We start from the raw sequence: 22,730 nt of genomic DNA, 5'->3' as shown, positions 1-22,730 counted from the left end.
ACCTTCAAAAAGCAACACATTTTGTGATGTATGCTTGAAATAGGCATGCCCAAGAATATTGTAAGATATACAATACACCAGTGGCACTCAACACAAAGTGTGCCGTTACATTTTTTATAAAAAGTAGAGAAAAGTCTCCACATTACCTGCCTACACAAATTGCAATTGATATGTTTCCATATTCCACAATTTTGGCCAATTTCCATTTCCATATCACTATATCACTTTGTATCACTTTATATTGCTCTATATCACTTTTTATATCTCACTTTATATCACTTATCTCACTTTATATCACTTTAAATCTCACTTTATATAACTTTAAATCTCACTTTATATCACTTTAAATCTCACTTTAAACTCTCTCTTTGCAGCCAGCGCACTTCTCTCACGGTCAAGTTCTGAATGACCTAATGGTCATTTTGAGAATGCTCACGCCAAAAAGGTTCTCAGTCAGGAGCGGTAAACATTTGGAGGATCAAAATCAGGAAGACCAGAAATATACTGAGCTACAGAGGCAGAGAATCTAAGTGCGCAGGGTTCCTCCTTAGTAGATTCCTGTCCTGTCCTCCTCAGTAGATTCCTGTCTCCTGTCAAGACCACTCCCTTAGATTGCCGCTTCTGATGAGGTCCACGTTGAGGCGCTATTTGTAGAAAATCGAAACAGTCTCAGGGGTCTCACTGATACACCTGGTTCTTTAAACCAACAAAGGAGAGATTGGCACAGAAGCTGTAATATAAAAGACATCTTTTATTCACCTCAGATGAGGGAGACTACGTCACACAGTACCTTCAGGAACTTTAGAAGGCATTCTAAGGAGTACAAAAAACATGGACCTTATATATGCTTAGGTTACATTAGTCAGCATAAAACCAAGGGGAGGTCCTGGCATGTACCAGCATGCAAAATGACTAATATGGGTATACAAGATTTGCTTGCTCAACAAAGTGGGAGGAGAGTCCAAACCTAGCACATTAGTAAGAATAGACTGACAGTTCTATACTAGGAGCAGGTGCATTCTACTAGCTAGGCCCCTCTGAGCATGTGTAAGGCTCTGGAAGAGGGAAAAAGCACATGGCGAGCACATGGCTAACTAAAATGGCTGCCAAATACAAAATGGCTTTTAGCTCATGCTAACAGATCCCTGCAATCTTAAACAACGTCACAAATTGCATCACTCATGACATGGTCAGTGACATCACTGATGGCATCTCAAATGACATCACTGATGATATCACTGATGACATCATCCACATAATCTCTGATACCCTACTCACACTCCAATTTAACCTATCACACACCCACTCCAAATTTTAGACTACCATTCTTGAAACCATTGACACGCCAATACCAGTACATACATACCCACTCACTGATTCATAGGTCTACATACACAGCCATTCACTCACCCATACAGGCACTCATATAGTCAGTCACTCACCAATACAGCCACTGAGATATACACTTATACACCCATACAGCCACACATACATCATCAGCCACGCATAGAGCCTCTCACACACCTACACAATCACCCAAACATTCAGTCACACAGCCACTTACTCACCCATACAGAAACACAGACTCACTACTGACACAGATACTAACAAATACGTACTCTCCTTACAGTTGCTGACACAAGCATATACTCACCCATACAGCCAATCTCACAATCATACATACAGTCACTCATATACTCCAATACTTACATGTTCTGCCTTTCACATATCAAGTTATTCACCCATAAACCACTGAGACATCCATTCACTCACTGACACTGCCATACACACACTCACTCGCCCATACAGTCCCTCACAGATGCACTGTATGTTTTGGATTTATATATATGTATGTTTTGGATTTATATAGCTCACTCATGAACCCATACACCCAGGGAATCACCCACTCATACATTCATGCAGGGATTCACACACCCCCTCAACCACCCACACAGACACTGAGGTACCCACACAGGTACTCAGACAACTAATCAATAATCCATATAGACACCCATTCACCTAGTCACCAACCAATGCAGCCACTTACATAACAACTGACAGACTGATACACACATTCACACAGATTAATCACTCACCCATACATTTACTAAGACACATTTAATCGTTTACTCACTCACTTATCCGTGAGTCAGGCACGCACTAAATCATCCATACAGACACTCGTACACTCACGCATTCTTCAGTACAGCAAGCACTCAGTTGGCCCCTATGCATCATAGTAAATGCAGTGCGTGATAACACTTAATTTGGTGTCAGGCTTTCGTTTTTTACCCTTGTTGTTGCAGCCAGTGCTGTGTATCTCTAGACACATGTTTCAGGATAGTTGTCCTTCAGTAGAGATCAGCACATGACATGTCATCAGTAATGTCTCTGACCATATCATGTGTGATGTAATATGTAATGTCATCAGCAGTGCATTGCGGGGGCGTGAGTTATAGCTAATTATAACAGATGAATTTCTCTGGTTTTGTGCGAGTGTATTGTCAGCCTAACTATAATGTCCCTGTAACCTTTGTTTTTTTCAGTGCTGTGGCAGTCCTATTGGGCTGCAACTGCCGATCCACGGCTAGATTGTCCAACTTGACCACATTAGAGTTTTGTGTTTTTGTGGATAGTTGAGTATTTCTCATTCTCAACAATGTATTGCTGTCTGAGCCATGAAATGTATTAAGATTATATAAGATACATGGTTTATTGATAAGATATCAATTCCGCCGATTCACGGCATTATTCAGGTGTTGCAAACTTGCTAGCAATTCCATGTGAATTATGTTAAAAGTATATACTTTAAGATGGCACCCAGTACTGCGTGCATGAATCAGTCCTTTGTTTGTCTTTACTTACCTTGCAAACATTGATAATGGCGCTGCGCACAGAGTCTCAGATGTAAACATTGAGAAAGGGAGGGCTCTCCCGAAACGCGTCTGTTTGTTAAATAAACTGCCCTGCTAAAGAATACTGCCGTGCTCGAGAGTGCTTATTATTCCTGTGACCCGGCTGGGTATTTTTCGGGATTTTGGAGCTGTGATATTTTTCCGCGAGCACCATCGCGGCTGATAGCACCCGCTATTTTGGAGTGACTCGTGTTGCTTGGTGCAACTTTGGAGCTTTCTTTCAATTACACGAGTGCACCGCCACCACCGGAGAGCGTGAATCGGAGGTTGAAGCTACACCACCACGTCGGATCTGCTCCGTACTACCCCTACAAGGACTGGACTAACCGGCCGACCTACGAAGCGGTAAGCCGGCTTTTTGAACTTGACAGTCCTGATTTATCTTTTGAACTTTGAACGCTGGTGGCTTAGCGAGAGCCGACAGTAAACTCACAGCAGGGCAGCTTGTTGGTTCCTGGGACCAGGCACTAACTGGAATTGGAGGAAACAATTCAACATGTTTAATATGTCAGAGCGCAGAGACGCAGCTGGGGGCATGTTCAAAAACAAAAACCCGGACATTTCTAAACCGGCACCAGCCACTAATGTGACCACTCCTAATGCCTTGACAATGCAGTTTCATAAATTGGAAAAGCTTTACGAACGCGAACTTCGCAAGTGGTGGGAGGGGACCTCTCTGCAGGGTTACGTCGAGGCACAGAGGGTACCCAGAGGCTTGAGAATCTTCACAGTCCCGGCATATGAAAACCCAGATCCCCTCCTACTAGAAGCTTGGGCTGCTCATATAGCCAGTTCGTGCAAAGGCATGTTGGAGATTTTAATCCAATTTGCTTGGAGTGATCGCGACAAAGTGGTGAAGGAAATTGAAGAATTGGAAACTTTAATAGCACAGAATACGGATAAAGAAGAACAAGAAGTGCTCAGGGCTAATATGAAGAAAAGACTTCAGAAATATGAAACAAAAATCAAATTGCGGAAACAAGAAAAGTTTGACCGCGATGAGCGGGACTACGCGATGGGAAGGGTTCTGACATTTTCAAAAAAATATGATCAGCCACGTAAGGAGGTGGCAAGAAAAAGCCAAATGCCCAAATCAAATGTGGAAACCAGAGTGGAAACATCAGATTCCGATGTGAATGCCAGCGAACTGTCGGGCGATGAGACAACTGGCTTGGTGACCACCTTCGAGGCATTGGCCAGGAAGACCCCTTTTCAACAGGAGTTCACGGTCATACAAGAGAGTTGGCTAAGAGACGGCAAGAACAAACCACCAGAAGAGGCCGGCAAACCCGACGTGGGGGCTGGAAGGGGAAGAGGCAGAGGCACCAACCAGACCAAAACAACCACGAGGGTTACCAGGAGCCAGAGGAGAGGAAGATGGTGAGTTCTTCGGAACAACTTACCATTGTTAATCTGTCCGAAAGACAATTAACGCCAGCCGAAGAATCTGTTTTAAAGCTAGGACTCACTTTTTGTCCGAATAAAAATATGGAATACACGCAAACGCGTATTGATCTGTATAAATTTATTCGGAAAGTAAAACTGCATAAGTTTCATAAAACTAAACCTACAGCGAAAGAAGTCAAACAACTAAGACAAAATCGAATGGAAACGGACCTTCTAACAGTGAATGATCTGACAGCTTGCGAAGTATTACACGATTTAAGGCGAGAAGGTGATATGGAAGTTGGTACAGTGGACAACACACTTACGCAAAGACTGGCAAATGTCAACATAGATCAAGTCGCACCAAAGAGTGACTTTAAGTTGGCCTCCAAATTTGTCCCCCAACTAGCTGTTGATCCTATTGATGTCTTCTCCGATGTGGTCACCAGGGATCTGATGACCATGAGAACTACACGGAGTAAGCAGAAGACGCAATACAATACCACTAAAGAACAAAAAACTGCTATCAACACACTTCTGGAGGACAAGACTATAATATGTAAACCCTCCGATAAAGGAGGCAACATCGTGATTATGTCGAGGCCCAAGTATGTTGCAGAAGCCATGCGCCAACTTCAGGATGCTTCTTGTTATGCTGTCATAAAGAAACAGGAATATTCGGCCAGCATCAGTGATCTTCATATCTTGCTTAAGAAGTGGTACGATAAACAAATGTTAGACTTGGAGGAATACCTGTTTCTAAAAACCACTAACCCCACTCTACCTTGTTTCTATCACTTACCCAAGGTTCATAAAGACATTAAGGAACCCCCAGGAAGACCGATAATTTCATCGATGGGAGGATTAACTGAAAATTTGTCCAAATTTTTGAATCACCACCTGTTTAATTTCGTACTCTCCCTGAGATCGTACATCAGAGACATCACGGATTTCATCGAAAAGGTGGAATTGTTGGATTGGCAACCATCTTATATACTGATCACCCTGGACATTACAAGTTTATATACTTGTATAGACCATGAACAGGGTCTACACGCAGTGGAATATTTCCTGAGCAAGAGAGAACTTAAATATGCAATGCATAATAGGATGCTATTGGAACTTATTGCATTCTGCTTACATAATAATATCTTTCTCTTTCAGGACACTATGTATCGCCAACTCTCTGGTACGGCCATGGGTTCCTGCTTCGCCCCCAGCTACGCGAATTTATTCGTTGGCTGGTGGGAGGAGCAGGTAGCCTGGGCCCCCAGACTTGCCACATGGAACACCAAGGTGGTAACCTGGAGCAGATACATAGATGATCTGTTCCTGGTGTGGAATGGAACAGTTGATGAAGCCAACCAATATATCCAATTGCTCAATGAAAACGAGTATCATTTGAGATTTACTAGCGAAATCAGTAGGGTAAAGGTTAATTACCTAGACCTAGAAGTGAGTGTCAATGAGGGACGCATTTGCACACAACTTTACCGTAAACCCACGGCTGGGAATAGCGTTTTACACGCTTCCAGTGGTCATCCTCGTAAACTGATCAATAATATCCCATACGGGGAATTTTTGCGGTTAAAGCGCAACTGCAGCCAAAATGTACACTTCGAGAGAGCAGCTGGTGAATGCATGGAAAGATTTACCATGAGAGGTTACAATTCTTCCCTCCTTCAAGAGACCCTTAATAGGGTAAGGAAAATACCTCGTGCTAGTCTCTTTGCTAAGAAGACAGGTCCTGAAATTGAAGGCAAATTCCGCATCATAACACCTTATGCTGCTGACTCCTTCAAACTACGATCTATCCTATCTAAACATTGGCACATTCTGAAGTCTGATCAGATTGTAGGGCCTGATATTCCCAACACACCGTTAATCACGTACAGGAAAGCCAGATCTCTACGAGATCAAATAGTTCATAGCTATTTGAAACCAATACAGAAACCACTAGGCACTTTAAAGGACACCAAAGGCTTTTTCCCTTGTGGAAAATGCAAGGCCTGTGCAGCAAGCAAAAGGACACTGACATATCAAGTCCCGGGTAGGAAGGATGGGAGGAAGATAACTAAGTTCATGTCGTGTCACACAGACTTTGCAGTCTATTGTTTAATGTGTCCCTGTATGTTACGGTACGTTGGGAACACTATCAATCCTGTCAAGTTGAGGATATTAGAACACATGCGGGCCATAGTTAATAAAGACTTTACGTATCCCGTGGCCCGACATTTCTCGTTGAAACACAACAGTAACAGGAATCTTCTCAGGTACTTTTGTTTGGACCAAGTAGAAGAGAATCCTAGAGGGGGCAATATATTGCTTACACTTAGGAGACTTGAGTCCCGTTACATCATAGACCTGGAGACTAAAGCACCTGGAGGCTTGAATATAGGAGAAGAATTGGCCTCACACTTGGGTTAACTGTATTTATCACTGTGTCATGAGAATCATTTGAGACGAACACTGAGTCTACAATTCCAGTTGAAATGCTTGTGTAATGTTTTCTGAAATGTCCTGAGGGTTTTTGTTTTTGTTTTTGTTTTTGTGATGGATCATGCTACTACTAGCAATATTTAGCTAGACGAATTGCTTCAGTTTTTTACTACACCTTAGCTGTGGCAGTCCTATTGGGCTGCAATTGCCGATCCGCGGCTAGATTGTCCGACTTGACCACATTAGAGTTTTGTGTTTTTGTCGATAGTTGAGTATTTCTCATTCTCAACAATGTATTGCTGTCTGAGCCATGAAATGTATTAAGATTATATAAGATACATGGTTTATTGATAAGATATCAATTCCGCCGATTCACGGCATTATTCAGGTGTTGCAAACTTGCTAGCAATTCAATGTGAATTATGTTAAAAGTATATACTTTAAGATGGCACCCAGTACTGCGTGCATGAATCAGTCCTTTGTTTGTCTTTACTTACCTTGCAAACATTGATAATGGCGCTGCGCACAGAGTCTCAGATGTAAACATTGAGAAAGGGAGGGCTCTCCCGAAACGCGTCTGTTTGTTAAATAAACTGCCCTGCTAAAGAATACTGCCGTGCTCGAGAGTGCTTATTATTCCTGTGACCCGGCTGGGTATTTTTCGGGATTTTGGAGCTGTGATATATATATATATATATATATATATATATATATATATATATATATATATATATATATATATATATATATATCTTGAAAGCAAGAAAAGCCAAACTGCAGTCCCGGGTCCCCAGGGCAGAAACAGATGACTCCACAAATCCAATCTGAGGCAATAGATTTATTGAGCAGCTAAGCAGAAAGCAAAAACTGACGCGTTTCGGGCGGATGCCCTTGATCACAGTCAAATCTTAACCCCTCAAGCTTGAACTTTTAAAGTGCTAGTGCATACCATGTGACAAACATAGACATTGAAAACATACCATCACTACGAATCACTGGCATGGGTTTGGGATGAGAGAGGAAACACTCAGTGACCACATTAATATTGTGTCTCAAACACCAGTTAATACCTGAATAAATTCATTTAACGTATATTAAAACAAGATTGCTTCTGCATAAATGCTCGAAGAAAATTTTATATAAGGATGATGATGAACTACCTACACATATGAGTATTTAACAAGCATTATAATAGCAGCCTACAAAGTATCTACATACTGACCTCCATAAAGAATTTGAATATGGGACACAGCATATATACAAAGAATAATGTAGCTAAAAGTGCACACTATACCACTGCTGCGTGTTATTGTGAGCAAATGCTCTTAGTAATACACTGTGTGTCTATACAATAGAGATAATATATTGTGTGCAAAAATTCGCTAATAAATACTATACATATTTACAAATAAAACCATCTACCCTATTTACAATCTTGCGGGGACATCTCATAATGATGGCAACCCCAATTTAGTGCTGGAATAAAGGGGACATCTAAACATGATGGCAACCCCTCATTTCCTAATCCAATTTCCTACGTCTAATAGTAAATTTTCAAAATTAAGTGAAATGTGTGCCCCACATCTAATAGGTGAAATAAACAAATGAACCAAAATTATTCTCAGACATGGTTCCATTTTTTTGTACATTTTTTACAACATAATCCAGTCAGGACTAATAATTGTGAGTTTGCTCATAAGTTCAAAGAACGAGAAAAATATTTAAACAGGGTAAATGAAGAAAATGAAAAGGAAATTTTTTTGAAGAAAGGAAGGGGACAAAAAATAATAATAATGAATTTTAAGGTTGCAGGAAATGTCAGTATGATAACATAAAGGCAGACTTCTAATCTAACCGATGAACACAGGTAGTAAAGGTTTCAAATGAATACAGAGATTGGACAATTATATAAACGAGACAGGATCTTATAAAAAATGATATAGGTCCTCAGTGGTGTTGAGACCATTGGGGACCTTCGTATCTAGCTCTAATATTCTGGATTCCAGCTGGCGAAGCATCTTGTCTCTGTCCCCTCCCCGACGGGGTTGGGGTACAGATGTCAAGACAAAATAGCTTAGACACTCCAGATTGTTGTTGTGCACACTCTTGAAGTGTCTTGCCACCGGATAAGAACTGTCGTTGTTTACAACTGCTCGGAGATGCTGCAAAATCCTGACATGCACTGCTAGCCGAGTACTACCGACGTACCTCAGGCCGCAAGTGCATGTCAGGACGTATACAGCAAACTCCATCCTGCAATTGAAATTGACCCTGATCTGTAATGGTAAAGGACTGAATGGAGTCTTGTAGGTACTGGTGTTTATACCAAACTTACAGGCTCGGCAACTAGAGCATTTAAAAAATCCTCGTCGTTGCGGGAACCAGGGTTTCTGTTTGAGGATTTCAGGAAATGGATTAGTGACATGATTGCGGAGGGAAGGTCCTCTCCTGAAAGTATCTTAGGGTTATCAGGGAGTTCAGATGATATAACATTATCAGTTTGGAGAATTGGCCAACTCTTCGTAAGGATTGATCTAATTTTCCTATTTTGGCAACTATATGGTGTAATGAATCTCAACAATGATTTTTCAGGGTCATCATTAGTTGTTGAACTCAATCCTTCCTGTTGAAAGAGACAGTCTCTGGATTTTTGATTTACTTTATTGACCGCCCTTCTCAGAGTATCAACATGGTACCCTCTTCTTCTGAACCTACTCAACGCTTCCATGGTACACTTCTCCAATTCCTCTTCACTGCTACATATCCTTTTAAGGCGGAGCAGTTCCCCATAGGGGATATTTTCAATAGTGTGGTGCGGATGAGCACTACTAGCGTGCAGAGTAGAATTGCCCGCTGTAGCCTTTCTGTGGAGAGTGGTAGCAATCTTGCCTGACTTGTGGTAAACCTTAACGTCTAAAAAATCAACTGATTGGTTGCTGATGTGGTGACTAAACCTTAGGTTGTAATCATTCGCGTTAAGTTGGTCAATAAAAGCAAGTGCACTCAATTCATCCCCTCTCCAAATTAAAAACACATCGTCAATAAATCTGACCCACATTTGTACATTTTCCATAAAGATGTCATGGTGTGTACCCATGAGGACCTGCCTTTCCCAATATCCCACGTGCAAGCACGCGTAACTAGGGGAAAAGCAGGCCCCCATTGCCACCCCCCTCTCCTGTAAGTAAATATCTCTGCCAAACATGAAGAAATTGTGGTTGAGGCTCCATGCAGTTAAGGCAACCAGCATTTTGCTTTGGTTATAACACTCTACAGGTCGGGTGCTTAGAAAAAATTCCAAAGCCCTCAATCCAATTTGGTGTTCTATGCTCGTATAGAGAGCCTCAATGTCTAGCGTGATCAGAAGAGAGTCTTCTGTCCAAGTGGCGTTGTTGATTTTGCTCAAGAAATGTCCCGTGTCTTTAATGTACGTGGGCAATTTGACCACCAGCGGCTGTAAGAAGTAGTCTATGTATTGCGCAAGATGTTCACCCATACTGTTGATGGCAGAAATAATTGGCCGTCCAGGTACGGGGACTATTTCCTTATGGACTTTAGGTATCAAATAAAAGCGTGCCATGACTGGTAGTTCAACATGCAGGAATTTAAATTCTTGAGTAGAAACTAAACCCTCCCTCTTATACTGAAGGAGGAGTTTTCTCAGTATTTCCCTTGCAAGGTCATATTACTAGACACACGTTTTGGTGTAGCATGCAGAATCTGAGAGTTGGCGAGTGGCCTCCGCAATATATTGTTCTTGCGGCCAAATAACAATATTACCACCCTTATCAGAGCAGCACACTACATTACGATGGTCATTTTTTAATTTCGACACCAAAGCCCAATATTGGTTTTCTTTCTCTTGCTTGATTCTACCTCGGTGTTTCACCTGATGGTGTAGTTTCTTGAGGTCTGACGTTACCACATCATGGAATGAATCAATTGCATCCTTAGGCATGATGGGCATGAAGTTTGACGATGGTTTGAAAGGACTTGATCCTGCTCCGATTTGTTGGATTTCAGCTGTCCTTAGTTCCTCCTGTGTTGATAAATCATTACTAGTATCATTAATTTCCTCATCTAACTGACATAGAGTAAGTAAACCTCTGACGTCACTGGCTTGAAGACTGGAAGTCGAGGGTGTTGCTGAGTTGGATTCCATAGGGTTTGGATTCTGTTTAATTTTGAAGAATTTGGACAATTTCAATTTGCGGATATAGCGGAAAATGTCTATTCTTGTGGCCGTATAGTTGAAATCTATGAGTGGACAGTAAGTAAGGCCAAGACTGAGTAACTGTTTTTCCGCTATTGTCAGGGTTGTAGATGAGAGATTGATTATTGTTTTTTCATTTATTGTTTGTTCTTGCGCCAGATTTTTTTCTTTTTGTTGTTGTTTTTTGTGCCTGTTTTTTCGGCGTCGCTCTTTTCTGCGGCGGTTAATTCTGGCCCTTTTTTCTGCTGTTTGTGTAATTGCTTGCGTGGGCGTAGGGTTTGCAATCGGGCATTGACTAAAAAATCAATTTCTTCGCCCAAATTAAGAACCATTGTAGATTCATTCTCTTCATCGCCTGTTGTTGAATTGTCACTGTAATTGCTACTCAAATTGGAGTTGGAGTCACTTGTGCTCGGTGCTCGCTCTCTGGGAAGTTCGCGTGTGCTGTTATTACCAGAAGTTGCTCCTCCATTTTTTGGTAATGGTACTTTGTTTTGGTTTATTTTTAACCTCTTTGCCTCTTCGAATTTGCGCGCGAAAGTGTAAATTTTGCCATGTTCATAATCATCTTTATCGCGCGCAAATTTCCACGCTTTTCGCACCTTGATTTTTTCTTCATGAGCGTTCACCCTTTCTTGGACCTCCTTTCTCATAGATGTAATAAGATCATTAGGTTCGAATTTGAGTAACTCCTCATTGATTGTTTCTAGCTCCTTTAGCAAAGAATCACGGTCTATCTCAGCATATTCAATTAGGATAAGTATCAGGTTTTGTGAAGCCTCTAAATTACTCTTCCCCCACTTTTTCAACATTTCAGGATGGGGTCTATCATAATTAGGTGCCAATAAAATTCGTAACCCTCGTGGAACACCTTCCTCTGCAATATACATTGTAAGTGATTTGTGTTCCCACCATTTGGTGACTTCATTTTTCATAACCTTCTCCAAACATTTCATGAGAGCCTTACTCTGTGTTTCATCTGAGGGGGGGTGTATTTGCATTGCCCCCGATGTGCCTGCTACATTCGTAGTTCCCCTCTGGGGGATTTTCGGCAGGTTAGAAAAAAGTTTTAGCGAGGCCGCCTCCCGCCCCTTCACTGCGTCTTCTGTCATTTTCAATTTGCAGTTTCTGCTGTTTAGCACGTATGCTCAGTTTATACAATGCGGAGGGGATGATATAACACGCTGCCCCTCCCGCACAATGCCAGATTCCTCCTCACCGCCAAGGTTGTTCACTCACCACACAGGGAAGCCGCCACGCCGATGTCTGCCTACTCGCTCAAAATCGACGGAGCGTTTTCACACAGCGTGCGTCCTTCAGCAATCAGCGTTCTCGGCGGGTTGATTCTTTTCCATGTGGGTGTGTCACTCTCGCAAGGCAGGGTCCGTCGTCAAATTTCTATTTCCACAGAGAAACCTCGTCCTGTTTGACGACGGCGGACTACCTCAGAGGAGTGGAATCGTAGCGGAATCAACCACCTTCCGCGGAATAAATCTTGAAAGCAAGAAAAGCCATATATATATAACAACTGTATGCGTGCTCTTTGTTGAAATACAGGAGTTTATGTTTGATATCTTGAAGCTTAGCTGTGATGTTTTTACACCCAACACCAGAATTTGGGCAGTCAAACTATTACCGCAACCAGAAGGATTGAGTTCTTTGTCGAGCCCCCAGACTTTCATTTGAGATGAGTAATATGCAGCGCTGGCTGAGGTGGAGAGGAGGTTTCAGCGCGAGGAAGTCGGGAGACCTTCAGTGCAGGGACTGGAATCTCTACGTTAAGCATGGGGTCGCACTCAAGATATCTTTAAGGATTTCTGGCTCTGGGCACCGGGCAAAATATCATCGCGGTGAGGACTGTGGGTTCTTTTTTTTTTATAACTTTTTATTAAAGAATAAAATGAAAAAATACAGAAACAATAACAAAAATACAAACAAGGCATTACGTTACAATACAGTGTCGCATCGTGCGGGGGGGCGGGGGGTGCACTACAAAGCGAGTTTAGGAACACATCATATGAGTGGGGGGGGGCAGCGGGACAGAAAGCAATCAAGATGTCTAAATCGTCGTAGGGGAAAGGTTGGGCCGGGGAGATATCGGTTCCGTATCCAAGTCCAGGAGGGGAGGAGCACATATCTCACCACGATAAACATTCCATGGAGACCATATCTTCCCCCATTTGCGAAGCGTACCTCGAGAAACATATACTGTTTTTTTCTCTGAACATGAACCAATCCAAATTCTGTTTCCATAGCAGAACAGTCGGCGATCTCTGGGCACCCCACAGTTGTGCGATATCCCGTTTGGCAATCATATTACCTAAGGTCACCCATCGAAGCTGCGCCACACTATAATCATTCGGCTCCCAAACGGTCAGCAAACATCTCCTCGCCTCAGGCATCGACCGCACACCCGTGACCTCATTCATAACTTCATGCACACGCGACCAATATCGCATCACAACAGGACACTCCCAAATGATGTGGAGAAACGTTCCCACGGAACCACAGCCACGCCTGCACAGTCCATCCTCAGAAAATCCCATGCGTACAAGACGGGTACCGGTCACATATATCCTATGGAGAATTTTAAGCTGGACAAACCGGAGGCGCGCCGGGATCGCCACTTCCCGAGGGGAGGAGATCGCGGCCTGCCAATCCTCGTCATCAAGTTCCAGCCCGTCACTAGTCCACGCCTCACGAAGGCGACACAATAGGTCAGTTCTAGAGTTGATCAACTTCTTATAAATAAGCGAGATCGTACTGTCAGGGACGTACCCATCTAATATCCTATCCTCAAGCGGGGATGCCTCCGGTATGTCCGTGCCCAAGGGAAAGACAGACAGGACCGCGTGTCGAATTTGCGCATACCGGAAGAATTCTCTATCATTCAACTCATATTCAGTTTTCAGCTCATCAAACGTCTTGACCCTGCCCCTAATCCAAACGTCATTCACGTTGCTGATACCGATGACGTCCCACTTGTCAAACCCCTTCGACCGCCAAAGGGAACCAAGTTTGTCCGATGCATACAACGGGGTCGCACGAGTCAACCGGTCCGCCCAGCCCAACGCCACCATAGCACGATGCCAAACCTGGACTGCCGTCCTGGTAGGGCCAGTGAGAGTGCCACAAGGCGATTTTGCATAAAGAGCTCTATCGTAGTTCCCACCGGGCAGCAGCCACTTATCCATCTCAAAGGCCGGATTCGGCGAGGGCCCGTAGGTACAATGATTAATAGCCCCTAACTGTGAGGCCCAGTAATAGCGGCGGATATCAGGGAGCGCGATGCCACCGTCGTACCACGGGAGCGTCATCTTAGCGATAGCAATACGAGAGCGGCCTCCCCACAACAGTTGTCTCTGCAAACTTTCAATCTCACAGAAATAACTAGCAGGTACGGCGTCAAGTGTGTTGTGCAGCGCATAAAGGAACCGGGGTAGCGACATCATCTTAAACAGCGCCGCCCGTCCCAGGGGAGAGAGAGGGAGCCTACCCCAAGCAATAACATCAGCGGGGAGGCGCCGGAGGGGGGGCAACAAATTACGTTCATAGTGAAGCCCCGGGTCTAGGGTAACAAAGATTCCCAGGTATTTAAATCCCTCCCGCACCACCGCAATAGGACAGCCACAAGGCAAAAGAGGAGCGTCTGCCGAAAGAACATAAACACAAGACTTCGACCAGTTAATGACAAGGCCAGAATTCTTACGGAAGGAGGTCAACACGTCAAAAAGGACAATCAGCGATTTTCGCGGCGACGTGAGGTATAACAGGATATCGTCCGCATATAAGGATACGCGGTCCTCAAACTCCGGAGTCCATCTGATGCCCTTCAATGACGGCTCCCACCTCAGCCAAGCCGCAAGCGGCTCCAAGGCGAGGGCAAACAGAAGAGGAGATAAAGGACAGCCCTGGCGCGTACCTCTTCCCAGCGCAAAGGAAGCAGAAACTCGACCATTCACGACCACTTGAGCCAAGGGGTCAGTGTAAAGCAGCTTCACCCAGTTAATGAAAACCGTACCAAAAGCAAATTTAGCAAGGACTGCCCATAGGTATGGCCACTCTATCGTTTCAAACGCCATAGTGGCGTCCAGGGACGCCAAGATGGCCGGTTCCCGCAACGCTCCCGCCCGCGCGAGGACGCCATGCAGTCGCCGGAGGTTAAGCGCGGTATTGCGATGCGGTATAAAGCCGGATTGGTCCGGATGAACCAGGTTGGCTATAACAGTAACAAAGCGATTGGCAAGCAATTTGGCAAGGATCTTCAGCTCAGCGTTAATCAGCGATATCGGCCTATAGGAGACGCAGCGGTCGCGGGGCTTGCCATCCTTAGGAATCACTACGATAGAGGCTAGTCTCTGATCAGGAGGGAGGGTACCCATCTCTAACGATTCCAGGAACATCGATCGTGAATGCGGGGCTATCGTGTCCGGACGGAGTTTATAGAGCTCAATAGGAAGCCCATTAGGACCCGCGGCCTTCCCGGAGCGAACCGAACGAATGGCAGCCGAAACCTCCTCCACCATGGGCAGCGCATCGAGGAGTTCCCTCTCAGGAGCAGACAAACAGGGCAACGCGATATCACGCAAAAGCAAGTGGGAGTCGTGTTCAGATCTATCAGACACAGGGGAATATACTCCCCGGAAATAATCAGCGAAACAGTCAACTATTTCAACAAGATCAGTAATAAGCACTTCTTTCACATCCACAATCGCAGGGACCACCCGACTCGCACTCTCCCTCTTATCCAGCCAGGCAAGCAACTTCCCAGCTTTATCACCAACATCGTACAGGCGTCCCTGCTGTTCCCTGCCCATGACCTTCGCAGCATCTGTGACCAAGGCTCCATATTCAAATTGCTTGAGACTCAACAGATGTAGTCCGTCCGGGGTGACCCCGGACTCCAGTTCCCCCTCCAGGGCAGTAATTTCACCCTCGATACGGACAACGTCAGCTCAGTTACTCTTCTTAATGTTACTAATCAAAGAGAGGGCCTGGCCTCGAATAACAGTTTTGTATGCTTCCCACAACGAAACCGAGGAGGAGACGGAGCCAACGTTGTCAGCAAAGTAGTGGTCAAGTGTCTTAATCAGTTCAATTCTAACCTTGGGATCACGGAGGTACCAGGAGTTAATCGGGGCCACGCGACCTTCCGTCCCCAGCTGCGCATCCACAACCAACCACACCGGGGAGTGATCCGATATACCTCTAGCGAGATGTCGTACCTCCCGTATAGCGGAGGTCTGGGAGGAGGGCATCAGCACATAATCCAGTCGCGAGAGAGTGCCGTGCGCCCCAGAGTGAAAGGTATATTGTGATGTCCCCGGGTGAAGCAAGCGCCAACAATCGGTGAGCCCCAGAGTATCAAGGAAGTCGCCCAACCAGGACTGAGCTTTGGATAGTTCCCGGGGAGGATAACGATCACACATCCCCGAAACTACGGAATTAAAGTCCCCGCCCACCACAAGCAGACCATCCGGGACTCCCAGGAGCACCCCTCCCAGATCAGCATAAGTAGTAGTCTGGAGGCCGGGCGGTATGTAGACAGAGACCATAGTTATGACCTTCCCCTCCCAGCGCCCAACAATGACGGCGTACCGTCCCCTATCATCAAGGATGATCTCGTCGACAGCAAGAGGGAGGAAATTGCGGACCAATATGCCGACCCCCCTGGATCCAGAAGTGAAACCCGAGTGCGCCTGGAGACGATAACCACGCCTATTCAACGCGTGGCACGTATTGCCAAGCAAGTGCGTCTCCTGGAGTAGAGCAACATCAGGGGATAGACGTCGCAGCAACTGCAACACCACACCCCGTTTAATCCTATCCCCCAACCCGTTAACGTTCCAACACAACAATCGAAGTCCCCTACCCCCATCCCAATAGTGAACCCCCGCCCCCACTCCACACCCAGTGCAACAAAGTACAACAGAAGCTCATCATCACTGTGCCTTGTAAAGAACTAAGAAACATGAACACCAACCCCCCAACCCACCAAAAACACCCGCACAACACACCCCCCTCCCCGCACCCCTGCCTGAGACTAAAAAGCCACCCCAACTTGCAGTGTGCCTGTCGCCCTAGTACCCAACTAATCTACGAAAAGAACCCCGAAGGAGGAAGGGGGACCCACCCCCCACCCACCCCCCCCCCCAAAAGCGACCAGGTGTCAGCAGCAACAATCATAGCAGCAAACCAAAGTGAAAAGTCAATTCCATGGACAAGGGGCCGGCCACAATCTCTATTTCTGTTCCGCCGGGCCGCCCTCCGCACCTCCGGAAGATCCAAAGTTCTCTGAGTGATCCGGCCCCATAGGCAGCGAGTCCAGCCAGTCACTTACGGCCCCAGGATGATCGAAGAAAAATGTCCGTTCGTTGTAGACCACACGCAGTCTGGCCAGAAAGAGCATAGCATACTTCATTTCTCTGTCTCTCAGCCGCTTTCTCACCCCTTGGAAACCAAGTCTCTGCTTCTGGACCTGCTGGGTAAAGTCCGGGTAAAAACTGACCGTAGTATTCTCAAAAGCAGTCGGGCCAGACTGGCGTGACGCGTGTAGAATCGCATCCCTGTCCCGAAAGTTGAAAATCCTAGCGATGATAGGACGCGGAGTGGCCCCCGATTTCGGCGCGCCTCCAGGGATCCTATGCGCACGTTCCACTGCAAAGAACTTGCTAAGGCCCTTAGGTGCGAGATGATTCAATACAAGGTCCTCCACCAGTAGGTCCACCGAAGAGGGCCCGGATGTTTCCGGGATACCGATCAGACGGATGTTATTCCGCCGGGCACGGCTCTCGAAATCCTCCAGGCGTCTCGAGAAATAATCCTGGGCGGATCGTAGGTTACCGACCTCGGCCTGCAAGTCAGAGACATCGGTCGTGAGACTAGATGTCTTAAGATCAAGGGACTTAACCCTCTCGTTGGTCTTCGCAAGGTCTGCCCTGATCAGATTAACATCTATAGCGACCGTGTCTAACTTATGGGACAGGGCCTCATATTGCTGCCCCAACGTCGTCTTCATTGCAGAAATGGCGCCCATAACGTCCCGCAGCGACAGGTCCTCACCAGTTGAGGAGTCATCCGTAGCAGTAGTTGGAGATTTAGTCGGTCCTCCCGGCGAGCCCTTGGAGAGAGTATATCTATCCATGACGTTCGTCTGCACGGAACTCCCTCGGACACCCGGCTTGGTCTTGCGCTTCTCACCCTCAGGCTTGGTGGCCATCTTAGATCTGGAGCCCCGGAGGGAAGCCTGGTACCAGGTGAAAATGGCTACAACCAAGTCTCCAGCATCAATAAGAAGGGTGAGATAAGCACCTCTCGCCAGGCAGAGAACCAAAGTAGGCCCAAGTCACACTTCCAAGAAGTAGTAGAGTGGAAGACGATCGGGACAGGCCACGCAGGCTGAATCAAGGAGGTCCCCGGACAAGAAACAAAACCGAAAGTAGACAACCGGGCCGACAGGACTCGGGGGACCGTTGTTGTTCAATTACTGTCCGGCTGGCAAAGAAACAGAGCCCGGGGCAATGCCATGGAGCAGGCCTGAAAAAGTCAAAGATCCATATCGCCGGTTCCCAGAGTCCAAATCAAATTCTGGAAACTGATAAGTGATCAGCAGGGCTGTGCCAGTAACAACCCGTCGTCCAAATCAGGATAGAAGTCAGGATAGACGGTGGAGGTGGCGAGGGTCCGGGGAGCCCTGTGCTCACGCGACCATCTTGGTTACGCGCGAAGCTCCTCCTCCGGACTGTGGGTTCTTATTGCTTTCATGGGAAGACCTTCCCCGACATACCAGTTTTTAACCTCATGTTTCCCTAATCACACCGAAAATGTGCTTCCAGTTACAAGGTGACATTTTCAATATAATCAGCACTATGCTGGATTTCATTAACTAAAGACATTATGAATGCCTGGTTAACCCGTATTTGGTTGACAATATCTGCAAGCTAAGATTGGTGGGAGGTACAGTTGGTTTGGGTATTTCTAATGTGCTTGCGCTGATTTAATAAGTGGAAACATTTTACACCTTAGTTTTGGTTTTCCTTTTTCACAGTGTAGTTGCATGAAATATCTGCACATGTGTTCTACATTGTAAGGGAGTTATAGTCCATGTAGAAAAATGTGCAATGTGGATTTAACATAATGCTCAAGAGCATTTGTTGGCAGCAGCAACACTATACTTCACCAACATCAATAGTTGATGCTGTAAGCAGTTTTGTAATTTTGCTGCCTCACATGAATATAAAATGTTTTGGTGATGTTTCTCAGTAATGACAATGTTCTCTCACGCCGCAATGTTAGCTCAATTCATGTATTACATTTCGGTTCCTGGCAACGAAGAGTGTTTTCTTTATGTTTACTAATCAGTGTGATTTTAAAAGGCACCTCCCAATCAATGTGTGTTCAGATTGAGAAAGGCTGCAAGACAGCTGAAACGTGTCAAGGCTGCGAGACAGCTGAAATGGGTCTTTGAATGTTCTTTTAACCTGCTGGGTCATGGAAGGCCCAACGCATTAAAGAGAAATGAACACTTTCAGTCTTCGTGTGTGTGCTCTTCGTTGAAATACAGGAGTTTATGTTGAATATTTATATATATATATATATATATATATATATATATATATATATATATTCCAACAGTCCCTCCACAAGAGAGGAAAGATGAGTCGCGACCTTAGTCCAGTTTTAAAAATGCATTTATTTTTCTTTTTAAAGGCGGCATGATTCTGGGCTCCAATGCATTTCGCTCACCTCCGTGAGCTTCATCAGGGAGAAGGCGCCGCAGGAGAAGGTAATTACAGCTCACACACACGGCCAGGAGTAAGTCGGTGCTTCCGTTTATTAACCCCTTGTTGGGTCCCGCATTTCCGCTGTTCTTTTCAATGCTGCATGCTGGGCCATGTGGTTTACTGCAGCCTTCCGTGCGTGTTGATCTACATTTTGCGCCTTCAAAGCCACCAGGAAAAACCCTGACAATGTCCTTTTCACATCGTCTGGGACCCTACCATAGTCCAGTCTATGGGAGCACCTCACGCCCTTCGTGCATCACACGTTCTGCAAGGCGGTCCAAGTTCGGGAGTGAATGGCGCTCTTTGAGGGCGGTGCGTTTCTCTTGGGCCGGACCACGGCCCATATATATTCCAACAGTCCCTCCACAAGAGAGGAAAGATGAGTCGCGACCTTAGTCCAGTTTTAAAAATGCATTTATTTTTCTTTTTAAAGGCGGCATGATTCTGGGCTCCAATGCATTTCGCTCACCTCCGTGAGCTTCATCAGGGAGAAGGCGCCGCAGGAGAAGGTAATTACAGCTCACGGGTGTGTATCACTTACAACGCAACTTTTACGTCGTAATGCTGTTACAACGCAGCTATTACAACGCAGGATCCATTACAACGCATGGCATTACAACGCATGGCATTACATCGCAGATGCTATTACAACGCATACCATTACATCGTAAGTATTGGTAAGTATATAATTTATTTTAATTTTATTTAATATTATATAAATGATTTAATTAATATTAATTATAAATAAAAATAAATAAAAATATTTATTTATGTTTTTAAATATTATAAATTAAATTTATTATTTTAAGTAATTTTTTAAATAAATATGAGTATAGGAGTATATGTATAGGTGTACTAAGGTTTTAGGGCAGGGTTTGGGTTTTGGGGTACAGGGGTGTTTTTAGGTTTCAGGGTAGGGTTTGGGTTTTGGGGTACAGGGGTGTTTTTAGGTTTCAGGGTAGGGTTTGGGTTTTGGGGTACAGGGGTGTTTTTAGGTTTCAGGGTAGGGTTTGGGTTTTGGGGTACAGGGGTGTTTTTAGGTTTCAGGGCAGTGTTTGGGTTTTGGGGTACAGGGGTGTTTTTAGGTTTCAGGGCAGTGTTTGGGTTTTGGGGTACAGGGGTGTTTTTAGGTTTCAGGGCAGGGTTTGGGTTTTGGGGTACAGGGGTGTTTTTTAGGTTTCAGGGCAGGGTTTGGGTTTTGGGGTACAGGGGTGTTTTTAGGTTTCAGGGCAGGGTTTGGGTTTTGGGGTACATGGGTGTTTTTAGGTTTCAGGGCAGGGTTTGGGTTTTGGGGTACAGGGGTGTTTTTAGGTTTCAGGGCAGGGTTTGGGTTTTGGGGTACAGGGGTGTTTTTAGGTTTTAGGGCAGGGTTTGGGTTTTGGGGTACAGGGGTGTTTTTAGGTTTCAGGGAAGGGTTTGGGTTTTGGGGTACAGGGGTGTTTTTAGGTTTCAGGGCAGGGTTTGGGTTTTGGGGTACAGGGGTGTTTTTAAGTTAAATAAAATTAATTATATTATATTAATTACATTTCTTAATTAAAATAATTAAATTAAATACATTATTTTAAATAATTTATTTTAATTACAATCAAAAAAATATTTAAATTAAAATAATTTAATTATATTAATTAAATAAAATTAATTACATTTTTTATTAAAATTAATTTTAAAAAATAATTACTACTATTTTAATTAAAATAATTTAATTAAATTAAAATAATTACTTTTTTTTTTAAAAGGTATACTTACCTATACTTACGATGTAATGCCATGCGTTGTAATAGCATCTGCGATGTAATGCCATGCGTTGTAATGCCATGCGTTGTAATGGATCTTGCGTTGTAAAAATTGCGATGTAACGGTCTGCGTTGTAAAATAACGCGTTGTAACATCATAGATCCACAGCTCACACACACGGCCAGGAGTAAGTCGGTGCTTCCGTTTATTAACCCCTTGTTGGGTCCCGCATTTCCGCTGTTCTTTTCAATGCTGCATGCTGGGCCATGTGGTTTACTGCAGCCTTCCGTGCGTGTTGATCTACATTTTGCGCCTTCAAAGCCACCAGGAAAAACCCTGACAATGTCCTTTTCACATCGTCTGGGACCCTACCATAGTCCAGTCTATGGGAGCACCTCACGCCCTTCGTGCATCACACGTTCTGCAAGGCGGTCCAAGTTCGGGAGTGAATGGCGCTCTTTGAGGGCGGTGCGTTTCTCTTGGGCCGGACCACGGCCCATATATATTCCAACAGTCCCTCCACAAGAGAGGAAAGATGAGTCGCGACCTTAGTCCAGTTTTAAAAATGCATTTATTTTTCTTTTTAAAGGCGGCATGATTCTGGGCTCCAATGCATTTCGCTCACCTCCGTGAGCTTCATCAGGGAGAAGGCGCCGCAGGAGAAGGTAATTACAGCTCACACACACGGCCAGGAGTAAGTCGGTGCTTCCGTTTATTAACCCCTTGTTGGGTCCCGCATTTCCGTTGTTCTTTTCAATGCTGCATGCTGGGCCATGTGGTTTACTGCAGCCTTCCGTGCGTGTTGATCTACATGTTGCGCCTTCAAAGCCACCAGGAAAAACCCTGACAATGTCCTTTTCACATCGTCTGGGACCCTACCATAGTCCAGTCTATGGGAGCACCTCACGCCCTTCGTGCATCACACGTTCTGCAAGGCGGTCCAAGTTCGGGAGTGAATGGCGCTCTTTGAGGGTGGTGCGTTTCTCTTGGGCAGGACCACGGCCCATATATATTCAAACAGTCCCTCCACAAGAGAGGAAAGATGAGTCGCGACCTTAGTCCAGTTTTAAAAATGCTTTTATTTTTCTTTTTAAAGGCGGCATGATTCTGGGCTCCAATGCATTTCGCTCACCTCCGTGAGCTTCATCAGGGAGAAGGCGCCGCAGGAGAAGGTAATTACAGCTCACACACACAGCCAGGAGTAAGTCGGTGCTTTCGTTTATTAACCCCTTGTTGGGTCCCGCATTTCCGCTGTTCTTT

The sequence above is a fragment of the Lissotriton helveticus genome, chromosome 2_1 (assembly GCF_964261635.1).
Source record: "Lissotriton helveticus chromosome 2_1, aLisHel1.1, whole genome shotgun sequence".
In the NCBI taxonomy this organism is placed as follows: domain Eukaryota; kingdom Metazoa; phylum Chordata; class Amphibia; order Caudata; family Salamandridae; genus Lissotriton; species Lissotriton helveticus.
The sequence above is the reverse complement of the archived record's forward strand: the minus strand, read 5'-3'. Positions refer to the sequence as shown.